Genomic DNA, 23,416 nt, shown 5'->3' with positions numbered 1-23,416 from the left:
TCTACAGTTTGCTAGTGGCTGCAATAACATATTTTTTAAAACTAGGCCACAATAACCATGGGCTAATATTTACTGTAGTGACACTGGGCCTCCTACAGGTCGTAGAAACAGTGGGCCTTCTACGGGCCGTATAAACAGTGGGCCTTCTACGGGCCGTAGAAACAGTGGGCCTACTACGGGTCGTAGAAACAATGGGCCTTCTACGGGTCATATCATCAATGGGCCTTCTACGGGTCGTATCATCAATGGGTCTTATACGGGCCAAACAGACCGCATTCTGGCCGTAAAATGGGCTAGAGTTGGAATCGTCCGTTCATGGGCCGACCATAACGGGCCATTGTTAATAGGTTGTATTTGATGACGCTATGAAAATGGCCCAACGTATTAACGGACCACAAACGGGCCGACTGTAACCACGGGCTGAATTTGGCCCATAAGCAAAAAATGACAGTAACGGGCCATAAGTAAACGAATACTGGAAATGAGCCCAAGAATAAATGGGCTCTGAGAAGGCTGAAAGATAACATGGGCTAGAGACGGCCCAACGGAATAACGGGCCGTTAATGGGTATAAAGTGATACACTGTTCATTACGGGCCAGTTTCACCACGGGCCGTTAATGGGTGTAAAGTGATACACTGTTCATTACGGGCCAGTTTCACCACGGGCCGTTAATAGGCCAAGAGTTACATAGGGACTCATATGGGCCGAAAGACATCATGGGCCATACATGGGCCAGAAGTGAAAATGGGCCGGAATCATATTGGATGGCCCAGATGACGCTACTGGGCCTAATTCGGATAGGGCATAATGAGCCTTGGGTTAGCGGGCTGTAAATGGGCTATATGCGAATAGGCCGTTAACAGGCTTTCCATGGGCCGGCCCGCCACCTTTTGACCAAGTCAAACGGGCCGGCCTTTTCACAGGAATGGGCCTCTGTTGGGCCGTGCCACGTGTCAACGTATCATAGGCGCCTTCTGTCCAATGAGTGGATCACATCTGTGAAGGAAATACGCCCTAGAGGCAATAATAAAGTTATTATTTATTTCCTTATATCATGATAAATGTTTATTATTCATGCTAGGATTGTATTAACCGGAAACATAATACATGTGTGAATACATAGACAAACAGAGTGTCACTAGTATGCCTCTACTTGACTAGCTCGTTAATCGAAGATGGTTATGTTTCCTAACCATAAACAAAAGAGTTGTTATTCGATTAACGGGATCACATCATTAGGAGAATGATGTGATTGACATGACCCATTCCATTAGCTTAGCACCCGATCATTTAGTATGTTGCTATTGCTTTCTTCATGACTTATACATGTTCCTATGACTATGAGATTATGCAACTCCCGTTTGCCGGAGGAACACTTTGTGTGCTACCAAATGTCACAACGTAACTGGTGATTATAAAGGAGCTCTACAGGTGTCTCCAAAGGTACATGTTGGGTTGGCATATTTCGAGATTAGGATTTGTCACTCCGATTGTCGGAGAGGTATCTCTGGGCCCTCTCGGTAATGCACATCACATAAGCCTTGCAAGCATTGCAACTAATGAGTTAGTCGTGAGATGATGTATTACGGAACGAGTAAAGAGACTTGCCGGTAACGAGATTGAACTAGGTATTGAGATACCGATGATCGAATCTCGGGCAAGTAACATACCGATGACAAAAGGGAACAACGTATGTTGTTATGCGGTCTGACCGATAAAGATCTTCGTAGAATATGTAGGAGCCAATATGAGCATCCAGGTTCCGCTATTGGTTATTGACCGAAGACGTGTCTCGGTCATGTCTACATTGTTCTCGAACCCGTAGGGTCCGCACGCTTAAGGTTTCGATGATAGTTATATTATGAGTTTATGAGTTTTGATGTACCGAAGTTAGTTCGGAGTCCCGAATGTGATCACGGACATGACGAGGAGTCTCGAAATGGTCGAGACATAAAGATTGATATATTGGACGGCTATATTCGGACACCGGAAGTGTTCCGGGTGATTTCGGAGAAAACCGGAGAGCCGGAGGGTTACCGGAACCTCCCCGGGAGAAGTAATGGGCCATATGGGCCTTAGTGGAGAGAGAGAGGCGCAGCCAGAGGTGGGCCGCGCACCTCCTCCCCCCTGGTCCGAATTGGACTAGGAGAGGGGGGGCGGCGCCCCCCTTTCCCTCTCCCTCCCCACTTCCTTACCCCTCCTAGTAGGAGTCCTACTCCTACTAGGAGGACTCCTCCTTGGCACGCCTATAGGGCCGGCCGGCCTCCTCCCCTTGCTCCTTTATATACGGGGGCAGGGGGCACCCCTAGACACACAAGTTGATCCACGTGATCATATTCTTAGCCGTGTGCGGTGCCCCCTTCCACCATAGTCCTCGATAACATTGTAGCAGTGCTTAGGCGAAGCCCTGCGACGGTAGTGCATCAAGATCGTCACCACGCCGTCGTGCTGACGGAACTCTTCCCCGACACTTTGCTGGATCGGAGTCCGGGGATCGTCATCGAGCTGAACGTGTGCTAGAACTCGGAGGTGCCGTAGTTTCGGTGCTTGATCGGTCGGGCCGTGGAGACGTACGACTACATCAACCAAACGCTTCCGTTGTCGATCTACAAGGGTACGTAGATCACACTCTCCCCTCTCGTTGCTATGCATCACCATGATCTTGCATGTGTGTAGGAATTTTTTTGAAATTACTACGTTCCCCAACAGTGGCATCCGAGCCTAGGTTTTATGTGTTGATGTTATATGCACGAGTAGAACACAAGTGAGTTGTGGGCGATATAAGTCATACTGCTTACCAGCATGTCATACTTTGGTTCGGCGATATTGTTGGACGAAGCGGCCCGGACCGACATTACGCATACGCTTACGCGAGACTGGTTCTCCCGACGTGCTTTGCACATAGGTGGCTTGCGAGTGACAGTTTCTCCAACTTTAGTTGAACCGAGTGTGGCTACGCCCGGTCCTTGCGAAGGTTAAAACAGCACCAACTTGACAAACTATCGTTGTGGTTTTGATGCGTAGGTAAGATTGGTTCTTGCTTAAGCCCATAGCAGCCACGTAAAACTTGCAACAACAAAGTAAAGGACGTCTAACTTGTTTTTGCAGGGCATGTTGTGATGTGATATGGTCAAGACATGATGCTAAATTTTATTGTATGAGATGATCATGTTTTGTAACCGAGTTATCGGCAACTGGCAGGAGCCATATGGTTGTCGCTTTATTGTATGCAATGCAATCGCGCTATAATGCTTTACTTTATCACTAAGCGGTAGCGATAGTCGTGGAAGCATAAGATTGGCGAGACGACAATGATGCTACGATGGAGATCAAGGTGTCGCGCCGGTGACGATGGTGATCATGACGGTGCTTCGGAGATGGAGATCACAAGCACAAGATGATGATGGCCATATCATATCACTTATATTGATTGCATGTGATGTTTATCTTTTATGCATCTTATCTTGCTTTGATTGACGGTAGCATTATAGGATGATCTCTCACTAATTATCAAGAAGTGTTCTCCCTGAGTATGCACCATTGCGAAAGTTCTTCGTGCTGAGACACCACGTGATGATCGGGTGTGATAGGCTCTACGTTCAAATACAACGGGTGCAAAACAGTTGCACACGCGGAATACTCAGGTTATACTTGACGAGCCAAGCATATACAGATATGGCCTCAGAACACGGAGACCGAAAGGTCGAGCGTGAATCATATAGTAGATATGATCAACATAGTGATGTTCACCATTGAAACTACTCCATCTCACGTGATGATCGGACATGGTTTAGTTGATTTGGATCACGTGATCACTTAGAGGATTAGAGGGATGTCTATCTAAGTGGGAGTTCTTAAGTAATGTGATTAATTGAACTTAAATTTATCATGAACTTAGTCCTAGTAGTATTTTGCAAATTATGTTGTAGATCAATAGCTCGCGTTGTTGCTTCCCTGTGTTTATTTTGATATGTTCCTAGAGAAAATTGTGTTGAAAGATGTTAGTAGCAATGATGCGGATTGGATCCGTGATCTGAGGTTTATCCTCATTGCTGCACAGAAGAATTATGTCCTTGATGCACCGCTAGGTGACGGACCTATTGCAGGAGCAGATGCAGACGTTATGAACGTTTGGCTAGCTCAATGTGATGACTACTTGATAGTTTAGTGCACCATGCTTAATGGCTTAGAATCGGGACTTCAAAGACATTTTGAACGTCATGGAGCATATGAGATGTTCCAGGAGTTGAAGTTAATATTTCAAGCAAATACCCGAGTTGAGAGATATGAAGTCTCCAACAAGTTCTATAGCTAAAAGATGGAGGAGAATCGCTCAACTAGTGAGCATGTGCCCAGATTGTCTGAGTACTACAATCGCTTGAATCAAGTGGGAGTTAATCTTCCAGATAAGATAGTGATTTACAGAATTCTCTAGTCACCATCACCAAGTTAGTAGAACTTCGTGATGAACTATGATATGCAAGGGATAACGGAAACGATTCCCAAGCTCTTCGTAATGCGGAAATTGACGAAGGTAGAAATCGAGAAAAACATCAAGTGTTGATGGTAGACAAGACCACTAGTTTCAAGAAAAAGGCAGAGGGAAGAAGGGGAACTTCAAGAACAACAGCAAGCAAGTTGTTGCTCAAGTGAAGAAGCCCAAGTCTGGTCCTAAGCCTGAGACTAAGTGCTTCTACTGCAAAGGGACTGGTCACTGGAAGCGGTACTACCCCAAGTGATTGGCGGATAAGAAGGATGGCAAAGTGAACATAAGTATATTTGATATACATGTTATTGATGTGTACTTTACTAGTGTTTATAGCAACCCCTCAGTATTTGATACTAGTTTAGTTGCTAAGATTAGTAACTCGAAACGGGAGTTGCAGAATAAACAGAGACTAGTTAAGGGTGAAGTGACGATGTGTGTTGGAAGTGGTTCCAAGATTGATATGATCATCACCGCAGACTCCCTATACTTTTGAGATTAGTGTTGAACCTAAATAAGTGTTATTTGGTGTTTGCGTTGAGCATGAATATGATTTGATCATGTTTATTGCAATACGGTTATTCATTTTAGTTAGAGAACAATTGTTGTTCTGTTTACATGAATAAAACCTTCTATGGTCATACACACCAACGAAAATGGTTTGTTGGATCTCGATTGTAGTGATACACATATTCATAATATTGAAGCCAAAAGATGCAAAGTTAATAATGATAGTGCAACTTATTTGGAGCACTGCCGTTTAGGTCATATTGGTGTAAAGCGCATGAAGAAACTCCATGCTGATGGGATTTTGGAATCACTTGATGCTTGCGAACCATGCCTCATGGGCAAGATGACTAAGACTTCGTTCTCCGGAGCAAGCAACTGACTTATTGGAAATAATACATACTGATGTATGTGGTCCAATGAGTGTTAAGGCTCACGGCAAGTATCGTTATTTTCTGAACTTCACAGATGATTTGAGCAGATATGGGTATATCTACTTGATTAGACATAAGTCTGAAACATTTGAAAAGTTCAAAGAATTTCAGAGTAAAGTGGAAAATCATCGTGACAAGAAAATAAAGTTTCTACGATCTGATCGCGGAGACAAATATTTGAGTTACGAGTTTGGTCTTCAATTAAAACAATGTGGAATAGTTTCACAAACTCATGCCACATGGAACACCTCAGCATAATGGTGTGTCCGAACGTCATAACCATACTTTATTGGATATAGTGCAAACTATGATGTTTCTTACCGATTTACCACTATAGTTTTGGGGTTATGCATTAGAGACAGCTACATTCACGTTAAAAAGGGCACCATCTAAATCCGTTGAGACGGCACCGTATGAACTGTGGTTTGGCAAGAAACCAAAGTTGTCGTTTCTTAAAGTTTGGGGTTGCGATGCTTATATGAAAAAGTTTCATCCTGATAAGCTCAAACCCAAATCAGAGAAATATGTCTTCATAGGATACCCAAAGGAGACAGTTGGGTACACCTTCTATCACAGATCCGAAGGCAAGACATTCGTTGCTAAGAATGGATCCTTTCTAGAGAAGGAGTTTCTCTCGAAAGAAGTGAGTGGGAGGAAAGTAGAACTTGATGAGGTAACTGTACCTGCTCCATAATTGGAAAGTAGTTCATCACAGAAATCTGTTCCTGTGACTCCTGCACCAATTCGTGAGGAAGATAATGATGATGATCATGTAACTTCGGATCAAGTTACTACCGAACCTCGTAGGTTAACCAGAGTGAGATCCGCACCAGAGTGGTACGGTAATCCTGTTCTAGAAGTCATGTTACTAGACCATGACGAACTTGCGAACTATGAGGAAGTGATGATGAGCCCAGATTCCGCGAAATGGTTTGAGGCCATGAAATCTGAGATATGATCCATGTATGAGAACAAAGTATGGACTTTGATGGATTTGCCCGATGATCGGCAAGCCATAGAAAATAAATGGATCTTCAAGAGGAAGACGGACACTAATAGTAGTGTTACTATCTACAAAGCTAGAATTGTCGCAAAAGTTTTCGACAAGTTCAAGGTGTTAACTACGATGAGAGTATCTCACTCGTATCTTTGCTTAAGTCTGTCCGAATCATGTTAGCAATTGCCGCATTTTATGAAATCTGGCAAATGGATAAACAAAACTGCATTCCTTAATGGATTTATTAAAGAAGAGTTGCATGTGATGCAACAAGAAGGTTTTGTCAATCCTAAAGGTGCTAACAAAATATGCAAGCTCCAGTGATCCATTTATGGACTGGTGCAAGCATCTCGGAGTTGGAATATATGCTTTGATAAGTTGATCAAAGCATATAGTTTTATACAGACTTGCGGTGAAGCCTGTATTTACTAGAAAGTGAGTGGGAGCACTACATCATTTCTGATAAGTATATGTGAATGACATATTGTTGATCGAAAATAATGTAGAATTATTCTGCAAAGCATAAAGGAGTATTTGAAAGGAATTTTCCAAAGAAAGACCTCAGTGAAGCTGCTGACATATTGAACATCAAGATCTATAGAGATAGATCAAGACGCTTGATAAGTTTTTTTTCAATGAGTACATACCTTGACAAGATTTTGAAGTAGTTCAAAATAGAACAGTCAAAGAAAGAGTTCTTGTTTGTGTTACAAGGTGTGAAATTGAGTAAGACTCAAAACCCGACCACGACAGAAGATAGAAAGAGAATGAAAGTCATCCCTATGCCTCAGCCATAGGTTCTATAAAGTATGCCATGCTATGTACCAGATCTATTGTATACCCTACACTGATTTTGGCAAGATAGTACAATAGTGATCTAGGAGTAGATCACTGGACAGCGGTTAAAAATTATCCTTAGTGGAATAAGGATATGTTTGTCGATTATGGAGGTGACAAAAAGGTTCGTCGTAAAGGGTTACGTCGATGCAAGTTTTGACACTAATCCAGATGACTCTAAGTCTCAATCTGGATACATATTGAAAGTGGGAGCAATTAGCTAGAGTAGCTCTGTGCAGAGCATTGTTGACATAGAAATTTGCAAAATACATACGGATCTGAATGTGGCAGACCCGTTGACTAAACTTCTCTAGGCCCTCTCGGTAATGCACATCACATAAGCCTTGCAAGAATTGCAACTAATGAGTTAGTTGTGAGATGATGTATTACGGAACGAGTAAAGAGACTTGCCGGTAACGAGATTGAACTAGGTATTGAGATACCGACGATCGAATCTCGGGCAAGTAACATACCGATGACAAAAGGGAACAACGTATGTTGTTATGCGGTCTGACCGATAAAGATCTTCGTAGAATATGTAGGAGCCAATATGAGCATCCAGGTTCCGCTATTGGTTATTGACCGGAGACGTGTCTCGGTCATGTCTACATTGTTCTCGAACCCGTAGGGTTCGCACGCTTAAGGTTTCGATGACAGTTATATTATGAGTTTATGAGTTTTGATGTACCGAAGTTAGTTCGGAGTCCCGGATGTGATCACGGACATGACGAGGAGTCTCGAAATGGTCTAGACATAAAGATTGATATATTGGACGGCTATATTCGGACACCGGAAGTGTTCCGGGTGATTTCGGAGAAAACCGGAGAGCCGGAGGGTTACCGGAACCTCCCCGGGAGAAGTAATGGGCCATATGGGCCTTAGTGGAGAGAGAGAGGGGCAGCCAGAGGTAGGCCGCGCGCCTCCTCCCCCCTGTCCGAATTGGACTAGGAGAGGGGGGGGCGGCGCCCCCCTTTCCCTCTCCCTCCCCACTTCCTTCCCCCTCCTAGTAGGAGTCCTACTCCTACTAGGAGGAGGATTCCTCCTTGGCGCGCCTATAGGGCCGGCCGGCCTCCTCCCCTTGCTCCTTTATATACGGGGGCAGGGGGCACCCCTAGACACACAAGTTGATCCACGTGATCATATTCTTGGCCGTGTGCGGTGCCCCCTTCCACCATAGGCCTCGATAATATTGTAGCGGTGCTTAGGCGAAGCCCTGCGACGGTAGTGCATCAAGATCGTCACCATGCCGTCGTGCTGACGGAACTCTTCCCGGACACTTTGCTGGATCGGAGTCCGGGGATCGTCATCGAGCTGAACGTGTGCTAGAACTCGGAGGTGCCGTAGTTTCGGTGCTTGATCGGTCGGGCCGTGGAGACGTACGACTACATCAACCAAACGCTTCTGTTGTCGATCTACAAGGGTACGTAGATCACACTCTCCCCTCTCGCTGCTATGCATCACCATGATCTTGCGTGTGCGTAGGAATTTTTTTGAAATTACTACATTCCCCAACAATCTGTCCCGACGATGAGCCGACACGTGTTTCCTCCAGCCAATGATGATTTTACATGTGGAAAATCCCCATTGGTTGGGGCTGTTAACGGGTTATTGGATCCAAAACCTGACCCGATAGCTTAACGGTGTTCTGTTACGGTGGATGCCACGTGTCGGTCACCCTTGACGAAAGCACTTCTGTGACGCGCAATTTATCGTCATGGAAGTGAGCACTTCCGTGATGATAATTTTGGTAATGTCATGGAACACTTCTACGACAGCACATGTATGACTATCTTGATTCTGTCATAAATTTGTCATGGATGTACATGCATGACAAAAAACGCGACCTACTGTGACAAACACGTATCATCACGAAAGTGTATTTTTTTGTAGTGTATGTTGCTCATATTGTGCGTTTGGTGTCTTGCATTGCTATGTCATTTGATTAGTTTAGACATGCTTTGTGTGAATGCCACTTGTTTAGTGTATAATTACCATATATGTGAATTATGCAATGCCATCTTGTTGTAAGACATTATATATGTGAATTATGCAATGCTATCTTGTTGCAAGGCACTATATATGTGAAGTGTGCAATGCCATGTTGTTTAGCCAATCATCATGTATGTGAATTATATCATGCTATCCTTTTTTATATTACGTGCTCCATTTGTCGACAATGTTTGTATATTCAACTACTCTTCCTGTGCATCAGCCATTTGAAGCGGTGATGGAAGTATTTGGAGTGAAAACAAGGTATTCAGAGCAGACAATGCTACCTGCTGAAGCAGACATCTTGCTGGTTATAGAGAGCTCCTCGGAGGAGGATTTAGAGATTGATGACCAGTCCTATTTCCCCCCTGAGGTCTATGCTCAAACTTGGCAGGGTTATATTACTCATGTCATGCATGTTGTCTTGCATTGCTTAGTTTTTACATCATATATGCGATTTCCATCTGCTTACTTGCTTACTATATAAATCATATATTTGAATTATATCATGTCATCATGTTTACATACACAACATCTATCTGAATTATGGCATGCCAACCCATTTAATAAAGGCATCATATAGTTATATCATCTCATCATGTTTAGTGCTTACAGTCATCATATTTTGAATTATGTCATTCTATCCGTGAATTATATCATGCTATCATATTTCCATAGGTGGCATGTATGTGAATTATGGCATGCCAACCTATTTAATAAACACATTATATAGTTATATCATGTCATCCTGTTTACATAATCATCATATTTTGAACTATGTCTTTCCATATATTTTAGTTAGCCATCATATATGTGAAATTGTGTCATGCTATCCTATTTAGTTAGCCATCATATATGTGAAATTGTGTCATGCTATCCTATTTAGTTAGCCATCATATATGTGAAATTGTGTCATGCTATCCTGTTTGGTTAGACAACATAAATGTGAATTATTTCATGCCATGTTTTATTCCCCACTAGCGAGTGCATCTGTCTATCATACAATGTCTGTACATTCAATCATTTTTCTTGTTTATCAGCCATTTGAATTGGAGAGGGTGATGGCAGTATCTAAGGGAGTAACAACACGCTCTTCAGAAAAGATAGTGCTACTAGTTGATGCAGATAGAACCACGGTTGTACTTGCCCAAGAACCAGCCCCACCACACATAACCTAGACTCTCGCAGATTGTACCCCTACCCAGTTGGACAGAGAACTAGCTACACCCCTTCTAACCCCAACCCCAGCAGATAGTAACCCAGTTCCAGTTGACACAACATTGTCTCCACCATAGAGCACCCAAACACGAGCAGTTAGTAAGGGAACTGCATTGCCCAAAGCACGAGGACCACCACTCTGAATCCCAACTCAACGCTTAAATCAGAAGAAGAATTGTTCTCGGGTCGGGTTCTGTAGCTATGGTTCATACTCCTTTGCTCTTGCATCACTGTATTTACTCATACCAACTATTTTCAAATTTCAAGGATGGAATTGAAACTCCAATGGCGCAACAAGTATGTTTTAAACCTGTTTCTTTAACTGGTTTGCTGTTGTAACTTGCTATATGTTGATTTCAGTTTCAATTGAATAAACAGTTATGTTCTCATGTCATGCACATTACAAGTGTTGTTATTGCTCTATAGTTTCCTACACTTATATTCTATCTATTCTGCTTTGTCTTGAACAAATATTATTTGAACTATGTCTCTATCTTGATTTGGCAACAAAAACTAGAATGATATAGACCATAAAGTGACCATGGTACATAGATATATGTTTGTTTCATGTTGTTATCCTGTCCACTTTACCACTGAACTGATTTACCAAAATGAGTTTCATATACAACATGGTAAACCCGTGATGTGTCTGCTTGTTTCTCTTTTAGAATGCGGACAAAATATTGGAGAATAGTACCCCGTTATGCAATGGTAAAGGAAGTAATGCAGATAAGGTTCAAGATAGTGAGACATCCCTGTTGGTCTCTAAGAAAGCTGATAAAAACTATCTTGACGACATTGAGAGAACCCAAAAGTCATGTCTTGATTTAGTGTTCGAGTTACTGGCTACTACTGCTGGCACAAGCTCTTCGAACTCGCTGCCTGAATCAGTTCGTCTTCTTGAGTCTCAACTTCAAGTTGAAAGACATCAATCAAATGTGCTGTGACATGAAGTTGACGGACTGAGGAAGTCCCTGTAGAATTCAGATGCATACTTTCTGGTGCAACAGCAAGCGCTGGAGGATTTAAGCACCAAACAAGAGAAAGTTAATAAGCTTGCTAAGCATCTTGCCAGCATTATGGGTACCCAGGATATTGTTTCTTGAGCTCTCCTAAAGTGGTTTTAGTTCTGGACTTGTTTTGCTGCGGCGTTTATTTGCATTGGTCACCAACTTTGACAAGCAGTGTATATGATATGCTGCTTTGTTCCCTATATTTGCACTGGTGGAAAACTTTGATGCCCAATGGATGTAATATGTGTAATAGCTGTGATAGCCTAGCGTAAGTTGCTTGCTTATTTATTTCCTTGTTATCTTGTCTATTTGTTTTCTTGTAGTTAGTGCAGTTCTTTTTTCGCGGTTTGCTAGTGGCAGCAATAACCTATTTTTTTTAAACTAGGCCACAATAACCATGGGCCACATATTTACTGTAGTTACCATGGGCCTCCTACAGGCCGTATAAACAATGGGCCTTCTAAGGGCCATAGAAACAATGGGCCTTCTAAGGGTCGTAGAAACAATGGGCCTTCTACGGGTCGTATGATCGATCGTCCAAACATGGGCCAATAGCAGACCGCATTATGGGCCGTAAATGGGCTAGATTTGGAGTCATCCATTCATGGGCCGACCATAACGGGCCATCGTTAATCAGCCGTATTTGATGACGCTATGAAAACAGCCCAACGCATTAATGGGCCGCAAACGGGCTGATTGTAACCACGGGCTGAATTTGGCCCAGAAGCAGAAAAGGATAATAACGGGCCATAAGTAACCGAATGCTGGAAATTAGCCCAAGAATAAATGGGCCCTGAGAAGGATGAAAGATAACACGTCTTGGAACCGGCCCATTGGAATAATGGGCCGTTAATGGGTATAAAGCGGTACATTGTTCATTACGGGCGAGATTCACCACGGGCCGTTAATGGGCCAAGAGTTACAAAGGGCCTCATATGGGCCGAAAGACATCATGGGCCATACATGGGTCGGAAGTTACAACGAGCTGGAATCATATTGGATGGCCCAGATGAAGCTAATGGGCTTAATTCCAATAGGCCATAATGGGCCGTGAGTTATGATACGTCTCCAACGTATCTATAATTTTTTATTGTTCCATGCTATTATTTATCTGTTTTGGATGTTTTATATGCATTAATATGCTATTTTATATGATTTTTGGGACTAACCTATTAACCTAGAGCCCAGTGCCGGTTTTTGTTTTTTCCTTGTTTTAGAGTTTAACAGAAAAGGAATACCAACCGGATTCCAAACGGAATAAAACTTTCACGATGATTTTTCTTGGACCAGAAGACACCCAGGAGACTTGGAGTGCAAGTCGGAAGAGCCATGAGGCGGACACAAGGGTGGAGGGCGCGCCCAGGGGGTAGGGCGCGCCCCAACCTTATGGGCCCCTCGTAGACCTCCTGACCTAGATCTTCCTCGTAGGGAGCCACGAAACCACTTTCCACCACCGCAACCTTCTGTACCCGTGAGATCCCATCTAGGGGCCTTTTTCGGTGTCCTGCCGGAGGGGGATTCGATCATGGGGGGCTTCTACATCAACACCATTGCCTCTCCGATGAAGCATGAGTAGTTTACCTCAGACCTACGGGTCCATAGCTAGTAGCTAGATGGCTTCTTCTCTCTCTTTGATTCTCAATACAAAGTTTTCCTCGATGTTCTTGGAGATCTATTTGATGTAATACTCTTTTGCGGTGTGTTTGCCAAGATTCGATGAATTTGTGGATTTATGATCAGCTTATCTATGAATATTATTTGAATCTCCTTTGAATTCTTATATGCATGATTTGATATCTTTGCAAGTCTCTTCAAACTATCGATTTGGTTTGGCCAACTAGATTGGTTTTTCTTGCAATGGTGGAAGTGCTTAGCTTTGGGTTCAATCTTGCGGTGCTCGATCCTAGTGACAGAAGCAGAACTGACACGTATTGTATTGTTTCCATCGAGGATAACAAGATGGGGTTTTCATCATATTGCTTGAGTTAATCCCGCTACATCATGTCATCTTACTTAATGCGTTACTCTGTTCTTATGAACTTAATACTCTAGATGCAGGCAGGAGTCGGTCGATGTGTGGAGTAATAGTAGTAGATGCAGAATCATTTCGGTCTACTTGACACAGACGTGATGCCTATATTCACGATCATTGCCTTAGTTATCGTCATAACTTTGCGCTTTTCTATCAATTGCTCGGCAGTAATTTGTTCACCCACCGTAATAATTTCTTTCTTGAGAGAAGCCACTAGTGAAACCTATGGCACGGGGGTCTATTTTACAACATATTAGTTTCCCGTCAACTTGCCAATTTCTGTCGTCGTTTCCTTACTTTGCAATCTTTTACTTTCCGTTCCATAAACCAAAAATACCAATAATATTACTTTACCGTTTATCCATCTCTACCAGATCTCACTTTGCGAATAACTGTGAAGGGATTGACAACCCCATTGTCGCGTTGGTTGAAAGTTGGTGTTTGTTTGTGTAGGTATTCAGTGGCTTGTCGCGTTGTCTCCTACTGGATTGATACCTTGGTTCTAAAAACTGAGGGAAATACTTACGCTACTTTGCTGCATCACCCTTTCCTCTTCAAGGGAAAAACCAACGCAAGCTCAAGAGGTAGCAAGAAGGATTTCTGGCGCCGTTGCCGGGGAGATCTACGCCAAGCCGAGACATACCAAGTACCCGTCATAAACTCTCATCCCTCGCATTACATTATTTCCCATTCGCCTCTCATTTTCCTCTCCCCCACTTCTAAAACAATTTTTGAAAAGATTTGGCCTTTTCTTTTGCCCTTCTTTTCGTTCGATCTTGTGTTACCATGTGCCTTCTTTTTGCTTGCATCTTCGCTTGCTAAGAGTTTATGTATCCCCATCCACTTGCTAACATTTTTAAAGGATCCAATTATGATGAACCTATTGCTAGTGAGTTGAGTGCACTAGATTATTGTAGGATCGAAAGTATGTCTAGAGGGGGGTGATTAGACTACTTGACCAATTAAAAATCTATCCTTTTCCTAATTTCAGTCTTTGGCAGATTTTAGCTATCTTAGCACAAGTCAAGCAATCTTAACACAATTCAAGCAAGCATGCAAAGAGTCTATGAGCAGCAGAAAGTAAAGCATGCAACTTGCAAGAATGTAAGGGGAAGGGTTTGGAGAATTCAAACGCAATTGGAGACACGGATGTTTTTGTCGTGGTTCCGATAGGTGGTGCTATCGTACATCCATGTTGATGGAGACTTCAACCCATGAAGGGTAACGGTTGCGTGAGTCCACGGAGGGCTCCACCCACGAAGGGTCCACGAAGAAGCAACCTTGTCTATCCCATCATGGCCATCGCCCACGAAGAACTAGCCTCACTAGCGGTAGATCTTCACGAAGTAGGCGATCTCCTTGCCCTAACAAACTCCTTGGTTCAACCCCACAATCTTGTCGGAGGCTACCAAGTGACACCTAGCCAATCTAGGAGACACCACTCTCCAAGAAGTAACAAATGGTGTGTTGATGATGAACTACTTGCTCTTGTGCTTCAAATGATAGTCTCCCCAACACTCAACTCTCTCTCACAAGATTTGGATTTGGTGGAAAGAAGATTTGAGTGGAAAGAAACTTGGGGAAGGCTAGAGATCAACATTCATATGGTGGGAATGGAATATCTTGGCCTCAACACATGAGTAGGTGGTTCTCTCTCAGAAAATGTGTATTGGAAGTGTAGGTATGTTCTGATGGCTCTCTTCACAAATGAAGAGTGGTGGAGGGGTATATATAGCCTCCACACAAAAACTAACCGTTACACACAATTTACCAATCTCGGTGAGACCGAATTGAGAAACTCGGTCGGACCGATTTAGCAAACCTAGTGACCATTAGGATTTTCGGTGGGACTGAGATACAACTGTAACATCCCAAATTTTCAATTTGGAATGTTATACATTAGATCATCATGCATATCATATTTTTCTTGCATTTTGGTTGATCCTAGAAATTTCACGCAACTCAAGGATCTTCGGAGAGAGTTGGAGATTTTGTTATTTTTCATATTTGAGAGTTTTCTCGAATTTGAAAAGAGGATCATTTGATTTATTTATTTCATCTTCAATAATTTTTCCGATATCAAAAATATAAGAGAGGGAATAATATGACTTTCCCAAAATTGAGGAAAAATGAAGATTTAATACATAGATCAAATTTTGTTTGCCGGAGTTTGTTTGTTTTCTTTGGATAGGGAAAAATGCGTGTTTTCAAAAATTGAATTTTAGGCCCGGAGTGAAGTTCATTTTGTTCGACTCATTTTTAGGAGTCGGGGAAAATTTACTTTAGAAATTTTGGAGTTCGTTTAGTTTTATTTTTGTTTTTCTGCGCGAAAACGATTTTTTAAAAAAAAGGAACTCCCGCTGGCCAGCCGGGCCAAAGGCCCAGCCAGCCACCGCCCCCAGCAGCGCTGCGCGCCAGGCGCCAGCTGCCGCCTCCCCTCGCTCAGGCCGAGTCCTAGTAGGACTCAAGGCCGGTTCTAGCCCCCTCTTTCCTTTGTTTCGTTTTCCTTTTCCCTCTCTTTTCTTGCCCCCTACCCCAGGTAAACCCCCCTCACCTATATAAATACCCCACACCCCCCCTCTCCTCACATCAATCCAAAGCCCCTCTCCTCCTAAGCCGCAGCAAGCAGCAGCGCGCAGCCCCAAGCCGCCGCCTTAGCCGCGCCGCCCGCGCCTAAGCCGCAGCCGCCGCATTACATCACCGCCGCCGCCGCCCTACGTCGCCGCCGCTGCCGTTCGCCGGAGCCCCTCGCCAAGGTTGCCCCGCGCCGCGTCTCTTCTTCTTCCCTCGGTTCGGTTTTTTTCTAAACCGTTCCGGTTCTTTTCTAAATCGTTCCGGTTTTTCATTTCGGTTTTCTTCCGAAACCCTAGATCGGTTTTTCGTTTCTTTTTCGGTTTCTTTTCCGAAAACCCTAGATCGGTTTACGTTTTTCTTTCGGACCGTTCGTCTAAAGGAACGTGATCACCGATTTTCTTTTCCCGGTTAACGACGCCCGTTCGTTCAATCGTTCTTCTTTTTCTTTTCGTCGGATTTATTCCGCGATCATGATCTCAGATCCGATCTTCGTTCTAGTCTTTCTTCTCGCTCGTTTATCGGAATCAGGTGATTCAAGCACCTGGAGTTTCGTTTCGAAATCGCCGTTCTGTCTAATCAACTTAAACAAGTTTTTGCCCCGGTAAAATTTGACCTAGTTTCAACTTGCTAGAACCAAGTTGTTTTCTTCTGCCGTTTGGTTTTCCGTCGTCTGTTCGGTTCGTTCTTTCTTTGCAACCGGAGTTCTTAAGTTGAACTTTCTGGTTCGTTCTCTTGTTCGAGTTTTACCTGTGCATTAGATGAGTACTTATTGTGTGCTTGTTGTTTGTCTGCGATAGATCACCCGGATTGCGCCGCTTGTTACTTCAAAACCCTAGGTCTCGCGGATCATCAGCAAGGCAAGTAACACTTTGATCATACCTTTTCTACAACCCATGTTTTATTGCATTAGATCAATCCTCTCACATTGCATGATTAGGATCTAATTAAACTGAGGGATGGGAAGTAGATGAGGTAGTACCTATCACCTGTATTATTATGAAACCTTTGGGAGTTACTTCTACGTTTGCTTATTATGCCATGCTATGCTAGTAGACGTGGATTGGGTGAGTGATATCCATGACAGATGTGAGTTGATAATTTTTAATGGTTTATCTAAGGTGGCAACTTAAACACACATCTGGGTGGATTGAGGCACCTGATGTCTATCAAGACTTGCCTGTTTTATTTTGGACCGCCACCCAGGCTCAAAGGGATCATAAGATAATTCATGCTAGAAACTTCCGTGTGCAGCCACATGCTACTATGGGCTCTGGCATAGTTGACTAAGTTGTGCGAACTCTTACGGGGTGGACTAGCAGATGTAGGGGTTGTAGGTGGTACGGTCTACCCCACATGTAAGGTGCTAGCGCTTCTGAAAGACTATGTCTCGGTCATCCGTTTCTCAAACACCATGTAGTGCGAGAAGACAAACGGAGGCGATCGAGTCATGTGGGGAAAAGTGCGCAAACCTCTGCAGAGTGTACAAACTAATCATGATTAGCCGTGTCCCCGGTTATGGACAACTTGAGTATCTAGTACTTGATTATCATGTGAATCTCATCATGTTACTTCTAATTAATATTATTGGGTTTTAATTACTTAATTGGGATCGGAATGCTGTCAACCATTCTCGATGTTTCACAACACCATGTTAGTTAAATAAATTTATTCCTTTGCAGTAGGGAAAAAATGGCTTTACGCAAAACTGTAACCATAGAGCTTTCCACTAGCCATATATGCATGTAGTATAGCTGTTTCATTCCATTACTCTCTATGTGTTACTTTGCGAGCATATTCCATGTGCTGACCCGTTTTCGGGCTGCAACTTTCATGTTGCAGACTTTTCAGACGACGAGTAAGGTGCTTTTAGGTCGTGGTTCTATACTCAGTGATGCCGTTGGAGTTGATGGACCCATTTATCTTCCAAGTCTTCCGCTGTTATCGACACTAGATGGCCTTAAGCCATATTTATTGTAATAAGTTCTCTTTGAGACAACGATGTAATAAGTGTGTGATTGCCACTCTGCTATAAATCCTTCGATGTACTGTGTGGTGTCAGCATTACTGATCCAGGGATGACACCTGAGCACAGAGAACTTGATCCATTCGGGTCGGGTCGCTACAGAGATAGTATCAGAGCACACGCTGACTGTAGGACATGACCACTAAGTTAAAGCCATAGATCACCATTCTCTTCTCATTTTCTAACTCCTCATCTTTTCTACTCTTTTAGGATGACGAACGTGAAGATTAAGTACGCTCAACCGGATGAAGGCACACCTTTTGGATTTCACTTGAAGGAAGTCACCAAGTACCTGAACATTGGATTACCAAGCTTCACGGGAACCTTCAACGCCACTCAGCCTGAAGAGGAGCGCTGGAAGATTCAAGCTCACGTTTCGGGAAGAACATTCGTGCCAATCACGAAGCCTATATATAGTGTTTTCAATGCACCAACCTGGAGTCTGGGAAGGAGCATGGCAGCTCATATCACCATAGGACGTATTGGAGAAGTTTATCAAGAAGACCTCAAGGACACTATCTACCAGATTTGCGGACGCCGAGATGAACAATGGGAGTTAGTCAGCACCAAGAAGGATAGATCCATTGCATCATTCATCCAGGAGTTAAACCAGCACATTCGACGCCACGAGAATCAGATGTGCAATGATATGATAGAGTTGAAGAATGCGAAGGCAAGGATCATCGAGCTAGAAGGAGAACTGAAGTCTACACGCAAGGACTACATGGACGAGATCGTAGCTCTAGCGAGACACAATGGCGATCTTAAGCAGGAGATTGAAGAACTCAAGGGGAAGTTAGCATCCAGGAAGGAAGACATGTACGTCGCATGTCCAGACAACTACATCATCATCGACGACACCGATTCGGATCCAAGTGAACCCGACTTTGAAGATGAAGCTGGAGCAGATATCATGGAGTCTTCCACCGGTTCAAATTTCTAGATGACCACCAGATAGTAGTAGAATTCCCCCCTGTAAACACAATAGTTCGAGCACTTTTGCGATAGTTAGACCGTTTGTAAGCCCTTGTTTGATTGAATGAAGTGATTTTGTGTGCATTTGCTCATGTGCATTGGGGTAGTGTTTTCCCTTTAGACCTCACTCTATTCTTAATTCTCGTCTTTTCTAAACCCTCAGATGCCTCCGAGACGTGAAAATGGATTCCCATCGGAGCTTACTCAGTTGATCCAGCAACAGAATCAATTGATGCAGATGTTAGTCCAAAACCAGCAGAACAACAACAACAACCCACCACCACCACCTGTTGACCACTTAGCCTGTTTCCTTAGGCTGAATCCGCCGGTGTTTTCCAGTAGCACCGAGCCAATAGTAGCAGACGATTGGCTCCGCAAGATAGGAAGGGATTTGACCACTGCAGGATGCACGGATGGTGAGAAAGTGAAGTTTGCCGCTCACCAGCTTGACGGACCCGCGGCAGCATGGTGGGAGAATTTCACAGCCACTTACCCAGTTGACACTGTCACATGGGATCAGTTTCAGCAAGCTTTCCGCACTGCCCATGTTTCAGCAGGAGCTATGGCCATGAAGAAGCGTGAGTTTCGCAACTTACGCCAAGGAGGAAGGACAGTTGGCCAGTACGTTGACGATTTCAGCAAGTTAGCACGTTATGCCCCAGATGACGTTGCTAGGGATGCAGCTAAACAGGAGAAGTTTCTGGAAGGACTGAATGATGAACTAAGCATGAAGTTGATGGTAGCGAGTTTCAACAACTACCAGGAGTTGGTAGATCGTGCCATCATGATTGAAGGAAAGCAACAGCAGATTGAGAACCATAAGAGGAAGTATGGACAGGGGAAGTATAACTCTGGAGCCCAACAGAAGCCCCGTTTTACCCCTAAATCGGGATTTCAGTTTCAGCACACCCATGGAGTAGGTAGCTCGCACAACCATAATGGCCACAAGAATGGTAATGGGAATGGAGGAAGCAACGGCCAGAACCGGACCACCCCATCGACCCCAACCAAGAGAGATCTGAGTCTAGTCACCTGTTTCAAGTGTTCCAAGACCGGGCATTATGCCAATGACTGTCCCGAAGGCCAGAATGGAAATGGCAATGGAAGCTCAGGGAAGAAGCCGAACCCTTTCAATAGGGGACAGGTGAACCACGTTAATGTGGAGGAGGTTGAAGATCAGCCCGATGCAGTAATCGGTAAGTTTTTGGTTAAGTCATTTACCGCACTTGTTCTTTTTGACACTGACGCATCACATTCATACATATCAAGGGGATTTGTGGATAAATATAACCTGCCAACCCAAGCCCTTAGGTCACCCATGTTAGTAAGCTCACCAGGAGCGGAGTTTATGGCTAGACGATGGTGTGATCGTTTACCATTAAGGATTGGAAACTATGTTTTTCCCTCAGACCTAATAGTATTGGAATCTCAAGGATTGGATGTGATATTAGGCATGGATTGGTTGTCGATGTATGGAGGAAACATCGATTGCACTAATAAGTCAATTTTGCTTACCACACCAGAAGGAAGAAGGATCAAGTATGTATCCCGGCATGTGCCAAACAGGACACAAGTAAACTGCCTAACAGGAGTTGTGCAAGAAGAAGTACCAGTGGTAAAGGATTTTCCTGATGTATTTCCTGAGGAATTACCAGGCATGCCACCGGATAGAGACATTGAGTTTTTGATTGAGTTATTGCCAGGTACAGGCCCAATATCGAAGCGACCGTACCGGATGCCAGCAAAGGATTTGGTGGAAATTAAGAATCAGATTAAGGAGTTATTGGATAAAGGTTACATTCGCCCAAGTTCTTCGCCTTGGGGATCACCCGTACTTCTAGTGGAAAAGAAGGATGGATCATTAAGGATGGTTGTAGATTATCGGGGATTGAATGAAGTAACCATTAAGAACAAGTACCCACTGCCAATGATCAACGATCTGTTTGATCGGTTGCAAGGAGCTAAAGTGTTTTCCAAGATCGATTTGCGATCAGGGCACCATCAATTGAAGATTCGAGAGCAGGACATACCTAAGACAGCATTCACCACAAGATATGGACTGTATGAGTATACCGTTATGTCATTTGGATTGACTAACGCACCTGCCTATTTTATGAACCTGATGAACAAAGTGTTTATGGAGTTTTTGGATAAGTTCGTCATAGTGTTCATTGATGACATCCTAGTTTATTCAAAGAATGAAGAGGAGCATAAGGAACATTTGCGTTTGGTTTTGGAGAAACTAAGGGAACATCAGTTATATGCCAAATTCAGCAAATGTGAGTTTTGGTTGAAGGAAGTTGGATTCCTCGGACACGTTACATCCGGAGAAGGTATAGCAGTTGACCCCACAAAGGTTGAGACCGTAACCAAATGGGAATCACCAACGACAGTTGGAGAGATCCGGAGTTTTCTTGGACTCGCAGGATACTATCGGAGATTTATTGAGAATTTCTCAAAGATTGCGAAGCCTATGACGGAGTTGTTGAAGAAGGATACTAAGTTCAAATGGACTGAGGAGTGCGAGGCTAGTTTCCAGGAGTTGAAGAAACGTTTAGTCACCTCACCAGTATTGATTTTGCCAGATCAGGCCAAGGATTATGAGGTGTATTGCGATGCTTCACGTCGAGGACTTGGAGCAGTGCTTATGCAGGAAGGAAGAGTTGTTTCGTATGCTTCACGGAAACAGAAGCCTCATGAGTTGAATTACGCCATGCATGATTTGGAGTTAGCAGTCGTAGTGCATGCATTGAAAACGTGGAGACATTTCCTCATTGGAAATCATTGTGAGGTGTACACGGATCACAAGAGCTTGAAGTACATTTTCACGCAGAAGGAGTTGAACCTCAGACAAAGGAGATGGTTGGAGCTCATCAAGGATTATGACATGAGATTGCATTACCATCCCGGAAAAGCTAATGTAGTAGCTGATGCATTGAGCCATAAGAGCCATGTCAATACTCTAATGACGGAAGAAATACCCAAAGAGTTAGCAGAAAACCTTCATGAGCTATGTTTGGAAATAGTTCCGAGAGGCTATGTAGCAGCATTGGAGATTCAGTCAACATTGATGGATAAAATCAGAGAAGCTCAGAAATCTGACAAGGAGATTGCTTCTATAAAAGAGAGAATGAGCAAAGGAAAAGCAAAGGGATTTCGTGAGGATGAGCACGACACCCTATGGTTTGAAGACTGTGTTTATGTGCCAAATGACCCGGAGATCAGGAAGTTGATTTTGCAAGAGGCACATGATTCACCGTATTCGATTCACCCAGGGAATACCAAGATGTATTTGGATTTAAAGGAAACATTCTGGTGGACCGGAATGAAGAAGGATATTGCAGCATATGTAGCAGTTTGTGACGTATGTCAGAGAGTAAAGGCAGAGCATCAGAAGCCAGCAGGATTGTTATAACCATTGCTGATACCCGAATGGAAGTGGGATAAGATAGGCACGGATTTTATCATAGGACTACCCAGGACGAAAGCAGGCTATGACTCGATATGGGTAGTAGTTGATCGTTTGACGAAGGTAGCACATTTTATTCCAGTTAAGACCACTTACACCAGTGCTAAGTTGGCAAAGATATACATGACTAGGATCATTTGTTTGCATGGAGTTCCGAGGAGTATCGTATCAGATAGAGGAACCCAATTTACCTCAAAGTTTTGGAATCAGTTGCATGAAACTTTAGGAACCAGACTAGAGTTCAGCACAGCTTTTCATCCGCAGACAGATGGACAGACCGAGAGAGTCAATCAGATTTTGGAACATATGTTGAGAGCTCGTGCACTAGATTATGGATCAAGTTGGGACGATAACTTGCCGTATGCGGAGTTTTCTTATAACAACAGTTACCAAACCAGTTTGAAGATGGCACCTTTCGAAGCTTTATACAGAAGGAGGTGCAGGACACCGTTGTCATGGGACGAAGTTGGAGACCGTCAATTCTTTGGGCCGGATTTGATTAAGGAGTCTGAACGGAAAGTTAAGTTGATTCGTGATAGGCTCAAGGTAGCCCAGTCCAGGCAGAAGAGCTACGCAGATTCTAAACGCAAGGAGACAATTTACGAAACTGGAGACAGAGTTTATCTTCGAGTATCCCCACTTCGAGGAGTTAAGCGCTTTGGAGTTAAGGGAAAGTTAGCACCGCATTTCGTTGGACCATACAAGATCTTGCAACGTATGGGAGAAGTCGCTTATAAGTTGGGATTACCAGAGGAGCTGTCAGGAGTTCATGATGTATTCCATGTTTCTCAGCTGAAGAAATGTCATGCCGAGATGGCGGAGGTACCGCTAAGAGATACCGTGCCACTCGAAGCGATTCA

Source organism: Triticum dicoccoides, chromosome 2A, assembly GCF_002162155.2.
Source record: "Triticum dicoccoides isolate Atlit2015 ecotype Zavitan chromosome 2A, WEW_v2.0, whole genome shotgun sequence".
NCBI classification, from domain to species: domain Eukaryota; kingdom Viridiplantae; phylum Streptophyta; class Magnoliopsida; order Poales; family Poaceae; genus Triticum; species Triticum dicoccoides.
This window is presented reverse-complemented; position numbering follows the sequence as displayed.